We start from the raw sequence: 23,092 nt of genomic DNA, 5'->3' as shown, positions 1-23,092 counted from the left end.
CCTCCTCACTGTGCCTCATTCTCACCTGTCCCACCATCGACCCCCGACCCACGTCCTCCCCCTGGCCTGGAATGCCCTCCCTCTGCACATAATAATAATAATAATAATAATGTTGGTATTTGTTAAGCGCTTACTATGTGCAAAGCACTGTTCTAAGCGCTGGGGGGAACACAAGGAGATGAGGTTGTCCCATGTGGGGCTCACAGTCTTAATCCCCATTTTACAGATGAGGGAACTGAGGCACAGAGAAGTGAAGTGACATGCCCAAGGTCACACAGCAGACATGTGGGGGAGGCGGGATTCGAACCCATGACCTCTGACTCCCAAGCCTGCGCTCTTTCCACTGAGCCACGCTGCTTCTCATGCACATCTGCCAAGCTAGCTCTCTTCCTCCCTTCAAAGCCCTACTGAGAGCTCACCTCCTCCAGGAGACCTTCCCACACTGAGCCCGCTCCTTCCTCTTTCCCTCCTCCTCTTCCCCATCCCCCCGACCCTACCTCCTTCCCCTCCCCACAGCCCCTGTATATATGCTTGTACAGATTTATTACTCTATTTATTTTACTTGTACATATTTACTATTCTATTTATTTTATTTTGTTAATATGCTTTGTTTTGTTGTCTGTCTCCCCCTTCTAGACTGTGAGCCCGCTGTTGGGTAGGGACCGTCTCTATATGTTGCTAACTTGTATTTCCCAAGCACTTAATACAGTGCTCTGCACACAGTAGGCACTCAATAAATATGATTGAATGAATGAATTAAAAAAGATGGCTTATGCTAGAAACTAAAGCAACTGAAAGATCAAATTAAAGCTTAATAACCAGCTTCTGTGCTTGCAGCAGAACAATACAGCTTTCAAGGTACATGTCTTGCTGGAATCCAGAGTGTTTGGACACCTGAAAATATCTCATTTTGGAAATCATGAGCTTAAATGTCTTGTGCTTTGGGTTTTAATTTACGGTTCCATCATCGACCAGATTCTTAAATAAATGAATTGAGAGAAGCAGAGAAAAGTGTACTTTGGTTGTCAATTTTAAGGACTTTTCTAAAAATAGAAATGAGTTCTAAGACAAACCTGGAGTTTTAAAATTTTCCAAGTCAATCAGCAGTGTATATCAAGCATCTGCTGAATGTGAAGCCCCCATACTAAGCAACTAGGAGAGTACAGCAGAAGTAAGACACATGTTTCTGCCAGCAAGGAGCTTGTGATCTCATGGGCAAACAGGCAAAATAAATGGCAAATACTGGAAATCAGGAGGAAGAACAAGGAAATAGCAGAAAGTGGAAATAACTGATTATTCAGTGGTATTTACTGAGCACTTACTGTGAGTAGAGCATAGTACTAAGTGCTTGGGAGAATACAGTAAAGTTGACGGACAGTTCCTTGCCCACAAGTTTATGGGTGATAGAGGAGATAGACATAAAAAGTATCCTGGTCTAGTTGAAAGAGCACAGATCTGGAAGTCAGAAGATGTGGGCTCTGATCCCAGCTCTGCCACGTCTGCTGTGTGACCTAGGGCAAGTTACTTCACTTCTCTGTGCCTCAGTTACCTCATCTGTAAAATGGGGATTAATACTGTGAGCCCAATGCAGGACAGGGACTGCTTTATTCCAACGCTTAGAACAGTGTTGGCCCATAGTTAGTGCTTAACAAATACCACAATTATCATTATTATTATTATGCATAAGTGCTGTGGTCCTGGGGAAGGTATAAATAATCAAAGCGCTTAAGAGGGACAGACCCAAATGCATAGGTGATGCAGAAGGGAGAGTGGAGAGGAAGGTGGGCAATAGAGGAAATGAGGGCTTATAGTCAGGGAGGACTTTTGGTAGAGTGATGATTTCAGTATGGCTTTGAAGGTGGGGAGAATGGAGATCTGTCAGAAATGAAGGAGGGAGCTCCAGGTCAGAGGCAGCACATAGACAAGGGGTTGGTGGTAAGATAGATGAGATAGAGGGGTGATTAGTATAGATATTAGTATAGAGTTAGTATTAGTATTAGTACAGAGTTGTGAAGCATGCAGACTGGGTTGTAGTAGGAAACCAGTAAGGTAAGAAGGAGAGGGTGTGCTGAAATACTGCTTTAAAGCTGATGGTAAGGAATATCAATTTGACACCAAGGTGGATGGGAAACCACTGGAGGTTCTTGAAGAATGGGAAGAGGTGGGCTGAATGGGTTTTTTTTAGAAAGAGATCCAATCAGCAAAGTATAAACTTGAGAGGGGAGAGACAGGAGGCATGGAGGTCATTGAGGAGGCTGATGCAGTAATCAAGGTGAGATACAGTAACTGCTTAGATCAGCACGGTAGCAGTTTGGATGGAGAGGAAGAGGTGGATTCTGGAGGGGTTGTGAAGGTAGAACTCGCAGGCTTTGGGAACACACTGAATAGGTGAGTTGAATGAGAGAGATGAATTGAGGATAATGCTATACTATGTTTGGTTTTGTTCTTTGTCTCCCCCTTTTAGACTGTGAGCCCACTGTTGGGTAGGGACTGTCTCTATATGTTGCCAACTTGTACTTCCCAAGCACTTAGTACAGTGCTCTGCACACAGTAAGCACTCAATAAATACAATTGATTGATTGATTGATTGCAGAGCACTGTACTAACCACTTAGAGGATGGTGGTGCTATCTATAGAAATGGGAGAGGAAAGGGCTTCGGAGGAAAGATAGGTTTTGTTAAATTTGAGGTGTCTGAGGGACATCCAAGTAGAAATATCCTAAAAGATATCCTAAGTGAAACAGTATTTTGTACTGGAGCCCTCTTTTTCCTCTCCTCCTCCCCATCCCCCCTGCCTTACCTCCTTCCCCTCCCCACAGCACCAGTATATGTGTTTGTACAGATGTATTACTCTATTTTACTTGTAAATATTTACTATTCTATTTATTTTGTTAAAGATCTGCATCTAGCTTTATTTCTATTTATTCTGATGACTTGACACCTGTCCACATGTTTTGTTTTGTTGTCTGCCTCCCCCTTCTAGACTGTGAGCCCACTGTTGGGTAGGGACCATCTCTATATGTTGCCAATTTGTACTTCCCAAGCGCTTAGTACAGTGTTCTGCACATAGTACGCGCTCAATAAATATGAATGAATGAATGAATGAATGCACTTGTCTGCTGTGTGACCTTGGGCAAGTCACTTCAAGTCTCTATGCCTCAGTTACTTCATCTGTAAAATGGGGATTGAGACTGTGAGCCTATGTGGGATAGGGCCAGTATCCCACCCAATTAGCTTGTATCCACCCCAGCGCTTAGTACAGTGACTGGCACATAGTAAGCACTCAAATAATGCCATAATAATAATTATTATTTACTATTATAATGGTTCTAATTCCAACTCTGCCACTTTTCTGTTGTGTAACCTTGAACAAGTCACTTCACTTCTCTGTGCCTCAGTTACCTCATCCATGAAATGGGGATTGAGACTGTGAGCCCCACGTGGGACAAGGGACTGTTTCCAACCCAATTTGCTTGTATCCCCCCAGTGCTCAGTACAGTGTCTGGCACATAGTAAGTACTTAAGAAATGCCATTGTCATTATTATTATTATGTCCTGAAAACAGGAGGAAATGGGAGACTGCAGAGTAGTCTAAGGATCAAGGCTGGAGAGGTAGATTTGGGAATCATCCACAAAGAGATGGTAGTTCAGACCCTGGGAGCAAATGAATTCTTCAAAGGAGTAGGTGCATTTGGAGAGTAGAAGGGGACCAAAACTTGACCTTGAGGGACTCCCACAGTTAGGGAGTAGGAAGCAAAAGAGGAGCTGGCAAAAGAAACTGAGAAAGGGCAGCCAGTGGGGTATTACCTGGAGAGGACAGTGTCAGTGAGATTAAGGTTAGATAGTGTTTCCACAAAAAGGTGTTGAGCCACTGTATCAAAGGCATCTGAGAAGTTGAGGAAGTTTAGGATGGATTAGAGGCCATGGGATTTGTCAAGCTATGGGAATCATCCACGTAGAGATGGTAGCTGAAGTCAGGGAGCAAATGAGTTCTCCAAGGGAGTAGTTGTATACGGTTAACAGAAGGGCATCCAGAACTGAGCTTGAGAGATTCCTGCAGTTAGGGGGTGGGAGGCAGAGCAGGAACCTGCCAATGAAACTGAGAAGGAGTGGATAGGAGGGGAACACGGAGAGGACTGTGTCAGTGAAGCCAGTGTTAGATTGCATTTTCAAGAGAAGGGCGAAGTTCACAGTGATACAAGTAGCTGAGAGGTAAAGGAGGATTAGGGTAGAGTAGAGCCCATTGGATTTGTCAAGAAGGGGTTCATTGGTGACCTTAGAGATGGGGTGAAGGTCCACCCCATCAGTGGAGCCAGTGTTAGATTGCATTTTCAAGAGAAGGGGGAAGTTCATAGTGATACAAGTAGCTGAGAGGTAAAGGAAGATTAGGGTGGAGTAGAGCCCATTGTATTTGTCAAGAAGGGGTTCATTGGTGACCTTAGAGATGGGGTGAAGGTACCATGGTGTGAAGGTAGCAGCAGTCAGGTTGCAAGAGTAATGGAGAGAATAGAAGAGGAAATTGAGGCAGTGAGTGTAACAGCTTGTTTAAGGAGTTGGGAGAGAAATAGTAAGAGGAAGGTGGGGCAGTGACTGGATAGTGCTGTGGAGTCAACGGAAGTTGATTTCTTTTTAAGGATGGGGATACATGAGCATGTTTGAAAGCAGTGGGGAGGAAGCTATTGGAGAGTGAATGGTTGAAGATAGATGATAGGGAGGGAAGAAAGGAAGGGGTAATCATTTAAACAAGGTGCAAAGGTGTTGCGGCCAGCGACTCAGGTGGAGGAGGAAGCTTTCATCATAATAATAATGATAATAATAATAATGTTTGACATATATGTCAAGCAGTATATTAAGCACTTGATTTATTATTATTAAGTGCCGTTGAGTCGTTTCTGATTCATAGCGACTCCATGGATATATACTTTCTCCAGAACATCCATTCATTCATTCATTCATTCATTCAATTGCATTTATTGAGTGCTTACTTTGGGCAGAGCACTGTACTAAGCGCTTGGAAAATAAAAAGAGAGACAATCCCTGCCCCCACTGGGTTTACAGTCTAGAAGGGGAAAAGAGACCTGAACTTCTCTCTGCTTTGGTTTCCTCATCTGTAAAGTGGGGACTGGGATTTACTCATTCTTTCAGTCATATTTATTTAATGCTTACTGTGTGCAGAGCACTCTACTAAGTGCTTGGGAAAGTATAATACAGCAACAAAAATAGACAACCGCTGCCCACAGTGAGCTCACAGTCAAGGGGTGGGGAGACACACATCAATACAAGTAAACATATATCAATATAAATAAATTAAATTACAGGTATTTACATAAAAATATGGAACGCTTCCTGAATTTGCATGTCATCCTTGTGCAGAGACCATACTAATCTTTTCTGTATCGTTCCTGTTCTCTCTCTTATTCAGACCATGAGCCCCATGTAGGACAGAGACTGTGCCCAACTTGATTATCTTGAATTACCCTAGTGTTTAAACAGGGTTTGTCACATAGTAAGTGTTTCAAAAATACCACAGTTATTATATTCTAAGTGCCTACTATGCAAAGCATCGTGGATTAGTGGAAGCAATGTGGCTTAGTGGATAAATCAGGGGCCTGAGAGTCAGAAGGAGCTGGGTTCTAATCTCACCACATGTCTGCTGTGCGACCTCGGGAAGGTCACTTAGCTTCTCTGGGCTTCATTGACCTCATCTTTAAAAGGGAGATAAGACTGCGAGCCCCATTTGGGACAGGGATTGTGTCCAACCTGATTAACTCCTATCATCCCCAGCACTTAGGCACCTCTCTCATTACAAAGGACCTTGGTTGGGAGATTTTAGCCTATAATAATAATAATAATAATGGCATTTATCAAGCGCTTACTATGTTCAAAGCACTGTTCTAAGCACGGGGGGAGATACAAGATGATCAGGTTGTCCCACGTGGGGCTCACAGTTTTAATCCCCATTTTACAGATGAGGGAACTGAGGCCCAGAGAAGTTAAGCGACTTGCCCAAAGTGACACAGCTGACAAGAGGCAGAGCCGGGATTTGAACCCATGACCTCTGACTCCAAAGCCCGGGCTCTTTCCACTGAGCCACGCTGCTTCCTATGGCTACTCATTCTCCCATCTGCTTCCCCCAGCCAAACTGTAAGCTCCTGGAGGAAATCAATCAATCAATCAATCAATCATATTTATTGAGCGCTTACTATGTACAGAGCACTGTACTAAGCACTTGGGAAGTACAAATTGGCAACATATAGAGACAGTCCCTACCCAACATTGGGCTCACAGTCTAAAAGGGGGAGACAGAGAAAAAAGAAAAAAAAAAAAACACAAAAAAACAAACATACTAACAAAATAAAATAAATAGAATAGATATGTACAAGTAAAATAAATAAATAAATAAATAGAGTAATAAATATGTACAAACATAAATACATGTATACAGGTGCTGTGGGGAAGGGAAGGAGGTAAGATGGGGGAAACAAACCATTTCCTCCAACTCTACTGCATTCTCCCAAGCACACTCCTCACCACTGGCTTCAAAGCACTTAATCACCTTGCCGCCTCCTACCTCACCTCACTGCTCTCCTACAGCGCTTAGAACAGTGCTTTGTACATAGTAAGCGCTTAACAAATGCCATCATTATTATTATTATTACAACCCAGCCTGCACACTTTGCTTTTCTAATGCCAACCCACTCACTTCACCTCGATCTCATCTATCTCACCACCAACCTCTTGCCCAAGTCCTGCTCCTGGTCAGAAACGCCCTCCCTCTTCAGATCTGACAGACAATTACTCTCCCCCTCTTCAAAGCCTTATTGAAGGCCCATCTCCTCCCAGAGGCCTTCCCTGACTAAACCCTCATTTCCTCTTTTCCCAATCCCTTCTGCATTGGCCCCACAGTATTTATGTACATATCCATAATTTATATCCCTCTAGACTGCAAGCTGTGAGCAGGGAATGTGTCCTTCTCAAAGTACTTAAGTATAGTGCTCTGCACACTTTAACGGCTCAATAAATACCACTGATTGATATCTTTCTATTTATTGCTGTCTCCTTAAGTACAACTGTAAATTCCTTGAGGGCAAGGATCTTGACTGAATTCTATTGCACTCTCTACCACTTACCACAGTGCTTTGCATTGAATAAGCATTCAATAAGCTCCACTGATTGATTGACTTGGTAAAGGACATGCATACAATGGGTCCCCAGTTTATACCTTTACTACTACTACTACTACTACTACTACTATTCTATGAATGCTGCTACTACTTCTGCCATAATCTGCAACTTTTCTAACGGTTCTTCTGTTACCGTTGTTATGGTCTCTACCCATCTACCTGCCGGTATGCCTCTTTCATGTTTTCCCTGGACTTTTCATAGCATTAGTGTGTTCTCCAGAAAATTAGTGCTCCTGATTATGTATCCAAAATATGCTAATCTAAGCCAAGTCATTTGGCCTTCCAAAGACCACTTTGGTTTAATTTGATACAAAATCCATTTGCTTGTATTTTGGACAGTCCATGGTATTTGCAAAAGCCTTCCCCAACACCACATTTCAAAAGAATTGATTCATTCATTATTCAATTGTTATTATTGAGTGCTTACTGCATGCAGAGCATTGTAGTAAGCACTTGGAAAGTACAATTCAGCAACAGATAGAGACAATCCCAATCAATAATGGGTTCACAGTTTAGAAGGGGAAGAGAGACAACAAAACAAAACAAGTAGACAGGCATCAATAGCATCAAAATAGATAAATAGAATTATAGATTTATACACATCATTAATAAAAATGAATAGAATAACATGTAAAAATATACACAAGTGCTGTGGGGCAGGGAAGGGGGTAGAGCAGAGGGAGGGAGTAGGGGTGATGGGGAGTGGAGGAGGAGCAGAGGAAAATGGGGGCTCAGTCTGGGAAGGCCTCCTGGAGGAGGTGGGCTCTCAATAAGGCTTTGAAGGGGGGAAGAGAGCTAGTTTGGTGGATGTGAGGAGGGAGGGCATTCCAGGCCAGAGGTAGAACGTGGATCGGGGTCGACGGCGGGACAGAGTGAGGAGTTTAGCTGCAGAGGAGCGGAGTGTGCAGGCTGGGCTGTAGAAAGAGAGAAAGGAGGTGAGGTAGGAGGGGGCAAGGTGATGGACAGCCTTGAAGCCGAGAGTGAGGAGTTTTTGCTTCATGTGAAGGTTGATGGGCAATCACTGAAGATTTTTGAGGAGGGGGGGTAACATGCCCAGAGCTTTACTGTACAAAGGTAATCCGGGCAGCAGAGTGAAGTATAGAGTGAAGTGGGGAGAGACAGGAGATTGGGAGATCAGAAAGGATGTTCTTTCTAACCTATTTTTCACTGTCCAGCTTTTGGATCCATACATTGTCACTGGAAACATCATGGAATTGACAATTTGTATTTTTGTGGCAATTGTTACATTTCATGACCTTTTCCAGGCTCTTCATAGCAAGTCTTCTTAACATTAATCTAGGCATATTTCTTGACTATTAGTTTCTCTATTATTGATTATCAATCACAGGGGAGAAAAATTTTCAACTATTTCAATCTTCTCTCCAACCACTACAAATGTGTCAAAAGTTACAGTTGCCATGATCTTTGTTTTAGTTGCAAGATAATCAAGGCAGATACAGCCACTGGCCCACCTGAGGCTCACAGTCTAAGGAGGGAGAGAGAATGGGTTCAATCTACTTTCTGCAGATGAGAAAACTGAGGCACAGAGAAATGAAGTCACTTGCTAACGGTCACACAGCAGTCGTGGCAGAGCCACTTACATTCATAAATGCTGAGGTTTGGAATAAATTACCTAAATGCTAAAGATGGGTGCTGAGTTGGAAGGACCAGGGTCTCCTTTCTAGACTGTGAGCCCACTGTTGGGTAGGGACTGTCTCTATATGTTGCCAACTTGTACTTCCCAAGTGCTTAGTACAGTGCTCTGCACACAGTAAGCGCTCAATAAATACGATTGATTGATTGTTGCCAATTATTATTATAGATAATAATAATTTTGGTATTGGTTAAGCACTTACTATATGCAAGCACTGTTCCAGGCTCTGGGGTAGATACAGGCAATCAGGTTGGACACAGTCGATGTCCCACATGGACCTCACAGTCTTAATCCCCATTTTACAGGTGAAGTAACTGAGGCACAGAGAAGTTAAGTGACTTGCCCAAGGTCACCTAGTGGGGAAGAAAGATTTCTGGAGGAGGTGGGATTTTAAGGAGAATTTTGAAGATGGAGAGAATTGTGACCTGGCAGGTTGTGGAAGGAGGGTGTTCCAGGCTTAGGGGAATTTGAGAAAATATGATCCAATGAAAAGAGTAGTAAATAGGTGGCAATACTTTTTTATAATTTCCTCTCCATCCAAACTGGTACTATGCTGACCCAAGCACTTATCATGTCCCACCTTGACTAAGGTACTAGCTGCTTCATGGACCTCCCTGCCTCCTGTCTCTTCCCACTCCAGGCCATACTTCCCTCTGCTGCCTGGGTCAGTTTTCTGCGAAATTGTTCAGTCAATGTTTCCCCACTACTCAAGAACCTCCAGTGGTTGCCCATTCTCCTCCTCATTAAACAGAAACACCTTTCCATTGACTTAAAAGCACTCAACCCTTTCTACCTTACCTCACTGATTTCCTACAGTCCAGCCCACACACCTCCCACCTCTAATTCCAACCTACTCTACTGTAATGTCATATTGCAGGAAATATGACATATTATTATCATTATTATAGTAGGCTTGTAGAACCTCAATCTCTTTTCAGGAAGAGTTTCAATCAATCAATCAATCAATCGTATTTATTGAGCGCTCACTGTGTGCAGAGCACTGTACTAAGCACTTGGGAAGTACAAGTTGGCAACATATAGAGACAGTCCCTACCCAACAGTGGGCTCACAGTCTAGAAGGGGGAGACAGAGAACAAAGCCAAACATACTAACAAAATAAAATAAATAGAATAGATAGGTACAAGTAAAATAAATAAATAAGTTTCAACTCTTGTTCAGATCAATATTAGATGTTTCCCCTCAGATTTCTCATAAAAGTTCCATTTGCAGTAATGGTCTTGGAGAATAACTGCTTCTTAACGAGAAAAAAGGTGTCACATTATCTGTCTAACGGTGGCCCCAAAATTTAGGGCAAATGATAACTAATCTGTATTCTGTTGTTTACTTTTAAAGCACTATTATTGTACCACTATTTTCTAAAAAATAGTGCATTATATAGTTATCTAGTCTGGGGATAATTATCTAGTTTGAGGATTATTCTGGTACTTTCATAACCCTTCTGTTCCCCCATCACATTTAAGACCTACACTGTTCATTTGTGACTCCAGCTTAGAGTGTAGAGGGGAAAACCCATAATGTCACATTCAATTGCTGATAATATACTTATATTAATCATTTAATCGAGGAGTAGCATGGCTCAGTGGAAATAGCAAGGGCTTTGGAGTCAGAGGTCAAGGGTTCAAATCCTGGCTCTGCCAATTGTCAGCTGTGTGACTTTGGGCAAGTCACTTAACTTCTCTGGGCCTCAGTTACCTCATCTGTAAAATGGGGATGAAGACTGTGAGCCCCCGGTGGGACAAACTGATCACCTTGTAACCTCCCCAGTTCTTAGAACAGTGCTTTGCACATAGTAAGCACTTAATAAATGCCATTATTATTATTGTTATTATTATTATTTATGCATGCTGCACTTGTTCCCCATTCACACTGAGATGTCTCTGCTATTCCAGTACCTGAGATTTTTAAGGTTACAGTCAGATTTTCAGACCACCCATGGTACACTGGAACTAAGGAATAGCTGTAAGGGGAATACCAGTTCGGAGTCAAGTGTGGAACCTGACTTTGTCGGGAGGAAGAAATTCTTACGTTATGTTTGCAAAAACAGGTTCACTAAGAAGAAGGCTTAGGGATGACAATATGAGGAACCACCCACTTCCCTTGGGTGGTTTGCTGAGGCACGGGGTACCAGTTTCCGTTATGTTTCCTGTGGAAACAGTGATTTCTCCAGGAAGTATACACCCCAGGAAACAATGGCTCAAAGCCTAATGCTTTTTCCAACGGTGGGGTTTAACGTTAGTGCTGTTGGTAGTCTTTCATTATACCCGTAACAAATGATATTACTGGGGGAGAAGAGGGACATCTAAAAGCATTTAGAATGTCTAGAACAGCGTTCCTAATCTACCACTCTGGAAAATAACAGAGTGGAAAAGTGTGCTATTAAACATCTCAGATCAAACTAGCAGTAATAATGTAGAATAGCTAAAAGCTGAACTGCCTCCGAGGGATGCGTTATAACTGACCTCAGACAAATCAGAGGGCCAGAAGGGAAGCCACTTACGTATTTTAAACTCCATTTTTTTAGTAAAAGCTGAAACATTACTGGACAATTAATGTAATATCAAATCGAGTAAATAATTCATTAGATTACGATAAAGGGTGATGTCGCTTGGATCCACATACGACTAAGATTTTGTAACATAGCAGTACCCAATAACCTTTTACAAGGTCTATGGAGTGGTTGAACAGGATATCCAAAATCTCCAACCATGGCTCAAAACGGCTGCTTATAAACCATAGAGGTCAAACCACTACAGCACAAAAGAATTCTTCGGAGCTGGGTTTCAAGTCAATATGACAATAATAATGATTATGATGATGATATTGACTGGCATCACAACCATACACTAGGAACAGAGAAGCACTAGGGAAGCCTCACTTTTCCTCATCTCTCACTCGCTTCTGCATCTCCCCAATTTTCTCCCTTTGCCTCCCTGCACCTCCCAGCCCCACAGTATTAATGTAAATATCTGTAGTTTTATTTATTTGTATCGCTGCCTGTTTATTTGTATTGATGTCTGTCTCCACTCCTCTAGATTTTGAGCTCATTGTGGGCAGTTTGTCGCTCTTTATTGTTGTGTTGTGCTTTCCCAAGTGCTCCGCACACAGTGAGTGCTTAATATGATTGAATGAATGAATGTTGCCTAGTAGAGAGATATCATTCATTCATATTTATTGAGTGCTTACTGTGTACAGAGCACTGTACTAAGCGCTTGGGAAGTACAAGTTGGCAACATATAGAGACGGTCCCTACCGAACAACGGGCTCACAGTCTAGAAATCAAGCCTGGGAGTCAGAAGATCGGGGTTCTGATCCCAGCTCTGACATTTACAAGTTGTGTGACCTTGGCTTAGGTGCTCTGTGCCTCAGTTTCCCCAACTGTAAAACGAAGATTCAATACCTGTTCTCCCTCTTATGTAGACTGTGGGGCCCATGTGGAATTGGGACTGTGTCCAACCTGATAATCTTATATCTACCCCAGAGCTTAGAACAGTTTTTGACACATAGTAATTGCTCCACAAATACCATAATACTAATCATATATTTATTGTGTCAATTATATATTTATTAAGTGTCTCTTGTGCAGAATGTCTTGTCCTAGGACTTTATTGTATTATATTCTCCCATGAACCTAGTATGGTGCTCTACACACAGTAAGCACTCAATACATGCCATTGATTGATTGATTGGCTGCGGGATTAGCAAAGAATATAGAAGGGTTGTATGCATTAAGGAGAAGCAGCGTGGCTTAGTGAGAAGCAGTGTAGCTTAGTGGACAGAGCTCAGGCCTGGGAATCAGAATGACCTGGGTTCTAATGCCAGCTTTGCCACCTTGGGCAAGTCATTTCACTTCTCTGTGCCTCAGTTACCTCATCTATAAAACGGAGATTGACTGTGAGCCCCATGTGGGACACGGATTGTGTCCAACCATGTATCTACCTGTCACCTGTAGAGTGGGGATGGGTTTGAAGATCAGCACAGTGAGAGGGAGAAACCAGGGCCATGCAATATTTATTCTACACGGTGAATTGAACTTTCCTCTTGAGAGGAATGCACTTGAAAATTACTCGCATGTGGTGAAGCACCTAGCTCTAGAGCACAAACGCTTCCCACTCGGAAGGACTACATTTATGCATTACACACGCATGGCAAAGCACCCTAGCTTCCAGCCCCATGAGCGTTCAGAGGGACGCTCACCTATCCCACAGCTCCTCACTTGGTACAGACATAGCAGGCATCACATGCTCTGGGCAGAGGTGATAAACAGCTGATAGCTGTAAGTCTTGATCCTCTGTCCAGAACTTTGGGGGCGGCAGGCATTTATCATCATCATCATCATCAATTGCATTTATTGAGCGCTTACTATGTGCAGAGCACTGTACTAAGCGCTTGGGAAGTACAAGTTGGCAACGTATAGAGACGGTCCCTACCTAACAGTGGGCTCACAGTCTAAAAGGGGGAGACAGAGAACAAAACCAAACATACTAACAAAATAAAATAAATAGAATAGATATGTACAAGTAAAATAAACAAATAAATAGAGCAATAAATCTGTACAAACAGATATACATATATACAGGTGCTGTGGGGAAGGGAAGGAGGTAAGATGGGGGGGATGGAGAGGGGGATGAGGGGGAGAGGAAGGAAGGGGCTCAGTCTGGGAAGGCCTTCTGGAGGAGGTGAGCTCTCAAGTAGGGCCTTGAGGGGAGGAAGAGAGCTAGCTTGGTGGATGGGCAGAGGGAGGGCATTCCAGGCCCGGGGGAGGACATGGGCTGGGGGTCGATGGCGGGACAGGCGAGAGCGAGGTACGGTGAGGGAACGAGGGCTGTTCAGGTTCCCCATTTCTGCTTGTCCAATTTTCCCACCTGCTGCCACCGCCTCCCTACCTTATTTGGTTGGCACAAGGGTGAGGGACATCTTCTGCTTTCCTGGCCTGGGATGTCTAGTGGTTTTTGTTCTGAGTTCCACTTTGCTCCCTCAGACAGTCACGAGATAGTGGGTGCCCTGGTTCATCTTGGAGCACTACCACAGTGCTTAGTACACTGACTGGCATATAGCAATCACTTACCAAATACCACTGAAAAATAAAAAGAAAAGCAGTGTGACTTGGTGGAAAGAGCACAGGCGTGGGAGTCAGAGGTCTTGGGTTCTAATTCCGGCTCTGCCACTTGTCAGCCATGTGACTTTGGGCAAGTCAGCTTCTCTGTGCCTCAGTTGCCTCATCTGTAAAATGGAGATTAAGACTGTGAACCCCATGTGGGACAACCTGCTTACCTTGTATCTACCCCAGCACTTAGAACAGTGCTTGGCACATAGTAAGCACTTAACAGATACCATAATTATTATTTATTATTATTATTATTATTATTAATAATAATGATGACATTTGTTAAGTGCTTACTATGTGCCAAGCACTGTTCTAAGCACTGAGCACTGTATTATTAGAGAAGCAGCATGGCTCAGTGAAAAGAGCACGGGCTCTGGAGTCAGAGGTCATGGGTTCAAACCCTGGCTCTGCCACTTGTCAGCTGTGTGACTTTGGGCAAGTCACTTAACTTCTCTGTGCATCAGTTACCTCATCTGTAAAATGGGGATTAAGACTGTGAACCCCCCCGTGGGACCACCTGATCACCTTGTTACCTCCCCAGCACTTAGAACAGTGCTTTGCACATAGTAAGTGCTTAATAACTTCCATCATCATCATTATTATTAATTATTATTATTAAAAAGAGGAGAGAATATAACCAAACTCCTAGAACACTGCAGGGGCAGTTCACAACTGCATGGCAAGTTTCCATGATAGGAGCTGCAGATCAGGAGCAGTGTATTCTCCACAGAGAAACTGGCAGGATGTTGCCACCACCCCTTTCTTGTCCCTCCCCCCACTTCCCACAACAGCAGGATTTGTGTGGCTACCATGGACACCACTCACTGCCCTTGCTGGTGACACTCTGAGGAGGAGGAGAAGCATCATTGTCCAATGGATAAAACTCATTCAATTGTATTTATTAAGTGTTTACTATGTACAGAGCACTGTACCAAATGCTTGGGAAAGTACAATACAACAATAAAAAGTGACAATCACCGCCCAGAGTGAGCTCACAGTCTAAGGGTGGGGAGACAGACATCAATACAAATAAACAGACATCAATACAAATAATTAAAATTGCAGATATATTCGTTAGTGCTCTGGGGCTGGGAGAGGCTGGGAAGAGAAAGGGGAGAAAGTCAGGGTGATGCAGAAGGGGATGGGAGATGAGGAAAAGTGGGGCTTAGTCTGGAAGGCCTCTTGGAGGAGATATGCTTTGAGTAAGGCTTTGAAGGGGGGAAGAGTAATAGTTTGGCAGATTTGAGGATGTAAGCCTGTTGTTGGGTAGGGACTGTCTAACTGTTGCCGAATTGTACTTTCCAAGCACTTAGTACAGTGCTTTGCACACAGTAAGCACTCAACAAATATGACTGAGTGAATGAATGAATGAATGAGCAGCGTTGCAGGCCAGAGGTATGATGTGGGCCAGGGGTCGAAGGCAGGACAGGCGCAATCGATGCACAGTGAGAGGGTTAGCACCAGAGGAGCAGAGCATGCGGGCTGGGATGTTGAAGGAGAGAAGGGAGGTGGGGTAGGAGAGGGCAAGATGACGGAGAACTTAAAAGCCAATAGTGAGGAATTTTAGTTTAATATAGAGGTGGAAAGGCAACCACTGGAGATTTTTGAGGAGGGGAGTGATGTGTCCTGAACATTTCTGTAGAGAGATGATCCAAGCAGCAGAGTGAAGTATGGACTGGAGTAGGGAAATGCAGGAGTTTGGGAGGTCAGCAAGGAGGCTGATGGAGTAATCTAGGAGGGATAGGATAAGTGATTGTATTAACATGGTAGCAGTTTGGAAGGAGAGGAAAGGGTGGATTTTAGTGATGTTGTGAAGGTGGGACCAATAGAATTTGGTGACGGACTGAATATGTGGTTTGAATGAGAGAAGAATCAAGGATAATACCAAGGTTATGGGAGTGTGAGACAGGAAAGATGGTGGTGCCACCTTCAGTGACAGGAAAGTCCGAGAGAGGACAGGGTTTGGGTTGGAAGAAAAGGAACTCTGTTTTGGACATGTTAAGTTTGAGGTGACAGGAGGACATCCAAGTAGACATATCAAGATGGGAGCAGGAGAGGCAAGCCTCGAGAGAGGGAGAGAGGTGTCTGGAGGTCTGGGTTCTAGTCCCAGCTCTGCATCTTGTCGGCTGTGTGAACTTGGGCAAGTCACTTGACTTTTCTGTACCTCAGTTACCTCAATTCTAAAATGGGGGTTATGACTGTGAGCCCCTTGCAGGACATGAACTGTGTCCAGCCTGATTACCTTCTATCTACCCCAGTGCTTAGAACAGTGCCTGACACAGAGTAAGCACTTAAATATCGCAAAAAAAATTAAGGGCTCTCACTCTTCACCCAAAAACCTACCAAGGGCTGTCCACCTCAGTTTACAATACACCACTTGGGATTGTGGAAGACAGAGGGGCCAGCTCATTCTAAATTCCTGTTTAAGAAATGCAAATTTAAGACCTATCTCTTATTTATTGCCCTCCCTTCAGAACATAAAAAAGGACATTTCATATAGACTATATTCCCTTCCTACAGAGAAGCCCTTTTACTTTAAAGAATTTCCTTCTCTTCCTTAATAATCTGAAAAAAAAAATCCTATCCAGGTCCATAGTTTAAAATATTCCCCTGCAAAGCACACTCAAGCACACAAAACCAAAGCTGTACTTGCTTAAGATATTTCTTGAGTTACCTTTTTATTCTTTCCCTTATGCTGGAGATTTGATAAGATTTTCACTTAATAGCTTGCTTTTGACCCTAAGTAAAACTAGTTACTACAATCACATATGCTAATAGAGATTGAATGAATGACTTATTCAAGCATTTTAGATTTACATTTTAAAAACATTTCAAATAAAATAATTTCTGATCCTGAAGGACATGCATTTCAGCAAGTGAGTGTCATGCAGTCATTTTTGGATGTGTGTGCTTTTGATTTTGATAGTTAATTGCTGGAAAAAGGCTATGAGATACAAAAGAGAGGGGACTTCCTTGCTTAGCGCAGTGCAGAGCAAAGATGAACTGAAAGTTTCTTCCGAGAATGGAAACTTCTATTTATCCATTGACTCTTTAATCCACTCCAAATCAATCACCTCTCTATGTATAGGAGAAAGATTTTGCCTACTTGTTGTATAAGAACCCACTGAGGATAGACATTTAAAGTATGTTAGTGATTTGCATTGATTAAATTACTATGGCGAGAAAGCCAGTTTCCTGGTTTGTAGGCATTCACATTTTACACACAAAGAAGCTACATGCCTTAGTGGAAAGATCACGGGCTTAGGAGTCAATGGTTGTGAGTTCTAATCCAGCTCCATCACTTGTCAGCTTTGTGAATGTGGGCAAGTCACTTAGCTTCTCTGTGCCTCAGTTACCTCATCTGTAAAATGGGAATTAAGACTGTGAGCCCCACGTGGGACAACTTGAAAACCTTGCATCTCCCCCAGCGCTTAGAACAGTGTTTGGCATATAGTAAGCGTTTAACAAATGCCAACATTATTATTATTATTATTATTTTACTGCTCTGTGCCTCCCTAGAGAATACTGCACTTGACAAGGGGCAAGTTGGGGCCTAGCATTTTAGAACCTGAGTAAGAATAAATCTAAAGCTGCATAAAGGCAGGATATTTTAGGATGAATACTTGTTTGATTGTATTTCAAGGGTGCCAGTTTGGGGATGGAGTTCTAAGGAGAGTGGAGAGAGGCAATAAGGGGACAGAGAGGAAAATGGGACAGGAGAAGGTATAAAAAGCAGTCAGTCAACTATATTCATTGAGCGCTACCTATGTGCAGAGCACCATACTCAGAGCTTGGGAGAATACAACATAATAATAAACAGACACATTCTCTGTCCACAATGAGCTTACAGTCTAGAGGGGGAGACAGACATTAATATACATAAAGACAGATATGTATGTTAAGGGCTCTGGGGCTGGTGAATAAAGGGAGCAAGTCAGGGTGACACGGAAGGGAGTGGGAGAAGAAGAAAGAGGGGCTTAGTCAGGGAAGGCCTCCTGGAGGAGATGTGCCTTCAATAACACTTTGAAGAGGGGGAGATTAATTGTCTGTCGGATTTGATTTATTTATTTATTTTATTTGTACATATCTATTCTATTTATTTTATTTTGTTAGTATGTTTGGTTTTGTTCTCTGTCTCCCCCTTTTAGACTGTGAGCCCACTGTTGGGTAGGGACTGTCTCTATATGTTGCCAATTCGTACTTCCCAAGCGCTTAGTACAGTGCTCTGCACATAGTAAGTGCTCAATAAATACGATTGATAATGATGATTTGATGAGGGAGGGTGTTCCAGGCCAGAGGTAGGATGTGGGCGAGGGGTCGACATCGAGATAGGAGAGACAGAGGCATAGTGAGAACGTTAGCATTTGAGGAGCAAAGTGTGTGAGCTGAGTTGTAGTAAGAGAGTAATGAGGTGAGGTAGGAGGGGGCTAGGTGACAGAGTGCATTAAAGCCAATGATAATAATAATGGCATTTATTAAGCACTCACTATGTGCAAAGCACTGGTCTAAGTGCTGAGGAGGTTACAAGGTGATCAGGTTGTCCCACGGGGGGCTCAAAGTCTTAATCCCCATTTTACAGATGAGTTAACTGTGCCACAGAGAAGTTAACTGACTTGCCCAAAGTCACACAGCTGACAATTGGTGGAGCAGGGATTTGAACCCATGACCTCTGACTCCAAAGCCCGGGCTCTCTCCACTGAGCCACGCTGCTTCTCCAGTGGTGGGGAGTGTCTGATGGGGAAGTGGATGGGCAGCCACTGGAGTTTCTTGAGGAGTGGGGAACCATGGCCTGAATGTTTTTGCAGAAAAATGATCTAGTAGGGACTGTCTCTATATGTTGCCAACTTGTATTTATTCATTCGTTCAATCATATTTATTGAGCGCTGTGTGCAGAGCACTGTACTAAGCGCTTGGGAAGTACAAGTAGGCAACATATAGAGATGGTCCCTCCCCTACAACAGGCTCACAGTCTAGAACTTCCCAAGCGCTTGGTACTGTGCTCTGCACACAGGAAGCACTCAAAAATGATTGAATGAATGAATCTAGGCAGCAGAGTGAAGTATGGACTGGAGTTGGAAGAGACAGGAGGCAAGTAATTTGTACTTCCCAAGTGCTTAGTACAGTGCTCTGCACATAGTAAGCGCTCAATAAATACGATTGATGATTGATGATGAAGGAGAATGATACAGTAATCAAGATTGGGAGGAGGGGTGATAAGGGGGAGAAAGAAGAAATCCTGTCTATCCATTGCTTCCCCTCTCCCTTCCCCTGGGCACCAGGTGCAACAATTGTCCCTGCTGTCTTTCCCTCTCATCCATTGACTTTCCGCAACCCTGCTGGTCCACCCAGACAGTCCAAGTGATACAACAGAGACAGGACGGGACAGGGAGGACAGCATTCTGGAGTCACCATCTCGGCAGAGAGCTGGATGAGCATTGTCATTCTCAGGCTGGGTTCTTCCCACCCCAACCGCATGTGCTACACTGAAGAAACCATGTGACTCTGGGGCTGTGCCCTTGGTCACTGATAATAATAATAATAATTATTATTATTATTACTATGGTATTTGTTAAATGCTTACTATGTTCCAAGCACTATTCTAAGCACTGGGGTAGATACAAGGAAATCAGATTGTCCCACTTGGGGATCACAGTCTTAATTCCCATTTTACAGATGAGGTAACTGAGGCCCAGAGAAGTTAAGCGGTTTGCCCAAGGTCACACAGCAGACATTGGCAGAGCCGAAATTAGAACCCATGTCCTCTGACTCCCAAGCCCGTGCTCTTTCCACTAAAGCATGCTGATTCACTGATCCTAGAATGGCTGCAGGTACTGCTGAATTGTACTTTCCAAGCGCTTAGTACAGTGCTCTGCACAGAGTAAGCGCTCAATAAATATGATTGAACGAATGAATGCAGGTCTGTAGTCCAGCAGGGCAAGGGCCACTGACACAGTGACTCCAAGCTCCAACCGTTTGTCCCATCACCAGAAATCCCACTAGGCAAATCTCGAGTAGGAAGGAGGCAAGGATGAGGCTGAGGTGGGCACGTGGTTCCTCCCGACGGGGCCCCTGCGATCTGATGAGGGGAATCATGACCTTTGCTCCAGTGCCTCGTGGGGACCAAGTCTCATCATCCATTCAATCATATTTATTGAGCGCTTACTATGTGTACAGCACTATACTAAGCACTTGGAAAGTACAATCCAACAATAAAGAGAGACATTCCTGCCCACACCAGGCTTACTCTCATTCCTCCTGCAGATTGGGGGCAAAGGAGCTTCACCTGGGGTCCTTTTAAGCTCCAAATGGGGGAGGGATAGCTGCCCACCCAACCCAAAAAGCTATGGGGGACAAGTTAATAGAGACACCCTTTTTGTGCCCACTCCATGAGGCCTATCACCTCCGCTCATCCTTGTGGAGGCAGTGCCTAGGCTTTCCTTATACAAGAAGCTGCACTCGAGTCTGACATCCTTTGTTTTTCATTTGCTATATCTCTGTGAAATAAATATATCTTTGAAATGTATCTATATGTAACACAATTCATTAAATGGGTATTATCTCAAGAAAAGGCGATCACTGATCTGGACCTGAGAAAATAAGGTTCAAATTAGAAAAAGACGGAAATTGTGCCCCAAATTAAAGCCTCATGCTTACATCTCCAGAAGAAATGTGGACCCAAATAGGCAAAATGTTCAGAAAAAGAGACAGCTACCTTCATGATGACAAGAAAATCAGTTTCTATAGGGCAAAGCCCCAGGCACATTAGTCTGGTGCTAAGTGGGGTGACTGCAATTGACTGGCAACAACTCAATCAGCTGTAACATGGGCTCTGGTCCATCTGGTATTTATTGAGCGTTTACTGTGTGCAGAGTCCTGTACTAAGCGCTTGGGAGAGAACAGCAATATAACAGACACATTCCCTGCCCACCTTGAGCTTACAGTCTACAGGGGGAGACATTAATATAAATAAACAAAATTACAGATATGGACATAACTGCTATGGGGCTGGGAGGGGTGTTGAATAAAGGGAGCAAGTCAAGGCAACACAGAAGAGAATTATTTCCACAAAGCATTAAACCTGGTTGAATTCAGTTTCTGTTTGTCTCTCACGTATCAAACTTCACTTCAAAGGTCAAAGAGGAGGAAATTCTTGAAGCTTTTGAAAGAGGAAGGTAACCACTCTTATTTAAAAAAAGGGAAGAAACATAAAGGCAGATGCTGTCTATAGAAACACCATTTTCATTTCTCAAATTAATTCACCAGAGAAAATGAGAGGAGTTTTGCTATATCCTGAAGAAAATAGGAGCCCTTAAACATGAAATAGCTGAACTGATCAAATGATAAGGCAGGACAAACTGTGTGCCTGTGTGTGTTGGTGGGGGTGCAATCCTCCATTGAATGGATTTGCAAATTAGGCATTCTGATTAGCAAACAATAAAGACAGGAGAGCATTTCTGCATCAATCCACAATCTCTAAAGCTGGACAGTAAATTAATAGCTCTTGATGCTATTAAGGGCTTATGTTGAGGCAGTGACAAGTGAATTATCAGAACTTTGCCCTGGACTTAATAAAAATGTATTCCTATAAAATCAAATCCTGTTCCATGGATATATATTATCTTTAATAAAAAGGGCATCTTTGCTTGCAAAATACAATTTGGTATTACAGTAATTCATCTCTTTGAATCAATTTCTTAAAATAAATTCATCTTGAACAGATTCAAGATGACAACAGAGAAAAAATGTGGTTGCATGGCTGTATTGTAATTACAATTGGGTGCAATAGAGAGGAAAATCTTACAGTTTGTTGAGTTAGGCTCATCCAAACCTATTTATTTTCCTGTTCTGCACATGAGCTGGAGATATGGATTCATGAGTGAATATACAGTTTAGATAGGTGATGCTTGTTATTCTGTTCTTTCCCGGTTCACATTTTATTTTCTAGAAACTCATTAGATTCCCAATTTGAGTGCTAAAAACAGAGAAAAATGGAAGAAATGTCTATCACGAATCAGACAAGTTCCATTATGTTTTGCTCTTCTAGGTTACAAAGTCAATTCAACGGTCCTAGTTATGAGGAAGTGAAACTTTTAACTTTGTAAAGTCTAGATCAAGAGGTTAGCTACCCTTTCACCACAAAGTTCCAAACATGCCTACTGAAAATCCTTTCCTTTAATCAAGTATACAACAAAAAGCAGCAGTTTGATGAGATTAAAAACAAAAACTGTCATTCCTTGTGTATTGTTCCTTCAGTAGTATCAAAGGTCATTGTTCTTACATTACAGAGGACTTTCAAATTCTGTCAGGATTTAAAGAAAGTACCACTCTATATTATCGGACCCAGTTTCCTTTACTCATACGTGACCATATAGTATTATTTTAGGTGACATTACCCTCTACTTGGAGCCAGGATCTCTGAGTTGGAAGGATAAGAGAAGCAGTATCGTGTAGTGGAAAGAGCATGGGCTTGGGAGCCAGAGATCATGAGTTCTAATCCTACCTCTGCCACGTTTCTGCTGTGTGATTTTGGGCAAGTCACTTGACTTCTCTGTGCCTGTTACCTCACCTGTAAAATGGGGATTAGGCCTGTGAGCCCCACGTGGGACAACCTGATTACCCTGTATCTTCCCCAGTGCTTAGAACAGTCCTTGGCACGTAGTAAGTGTTTAACAGATGCCACAATTATTATTATTATTATGACAGACCTTTTAAATGTTATTTGTGATTTGTACTGTGTCGGTGTAGCTATAAGCTAATCAGGATAGACAAAGTCCCTGTCCCAAGAGAGGCCTCCTCTGACTAAGCCTCCCATTCCTCTTCTCCCACTTCCTTCTGCATGCCTGGATTTGCTCCCTTTGTTCATTCATTCATTCAATCATTTATCGAGCGCTTACTGTGTGCACAGCACTGTACTAAGCGCTTGGGAAGTACTAATTGGCAACATATAGAGACAGTCCCCACCCAACAATGGGCTCCCAGCCCCAGACCCTTATATACTTATCTGTAATTTATTTATATTATACATATTTAGTCTTCTCCCTCCTCTGGCTGTAAACTTGTAGACAGGGAATGTGTCAGTTTATTGCTTAATTGTACTCTCCCAAACACTTAGTACAGTGCTCTGCACACA

At 43.0% G+C, this 23,092-nt stretch overlaps 1 protein-coding gene and 1 non-coding gene across 2 annotated transcripts in view; one reads left to right on the top strand and one right to left on the bottom strand.

Annotated features, from left to right (window-relative positions):
- The window catches only part of KCNMB2 (potassium calcium-activated channel subfamily M regulatory beta subunit 2), a 314,334-nt gene that overhangs the window by 114,681 nt on the left and 176,561 nt on the right, over positions 1-23,092 (top strand). The window lies entirely within an intron of this gene.
- On the bottom strand, positions 5,328-5,430 carry LOC119933618. Its single transcript, XR_005452579.1, has one exon. It is a non-coding gene; the product is annotated as a U6 spliceosomal RNA (small nuclear RNA).

Source organism: Tachyglossus aculeatus, chromosome 1 (assembly GCF_015852505.1).
Source record: "Tachyglossus aculeatus isolate mTacAcu1 chromosome 1, mTacAcu1.pri, whole genome shotgun sequence".
Classification (NCBI taxonomy): domain Eukaryota; kingdom Metazoa; phylum Chordata; class Mammalia; order Monotremata; family Tachyglossidae; genus Tachyglossus; species Tachyglossus aculeatus.
The sequence above is the reverse complement of the archived record's forward strand: the minus strand, read 5'-3'. Positions and strand labels throughout refer to the sequence as shown.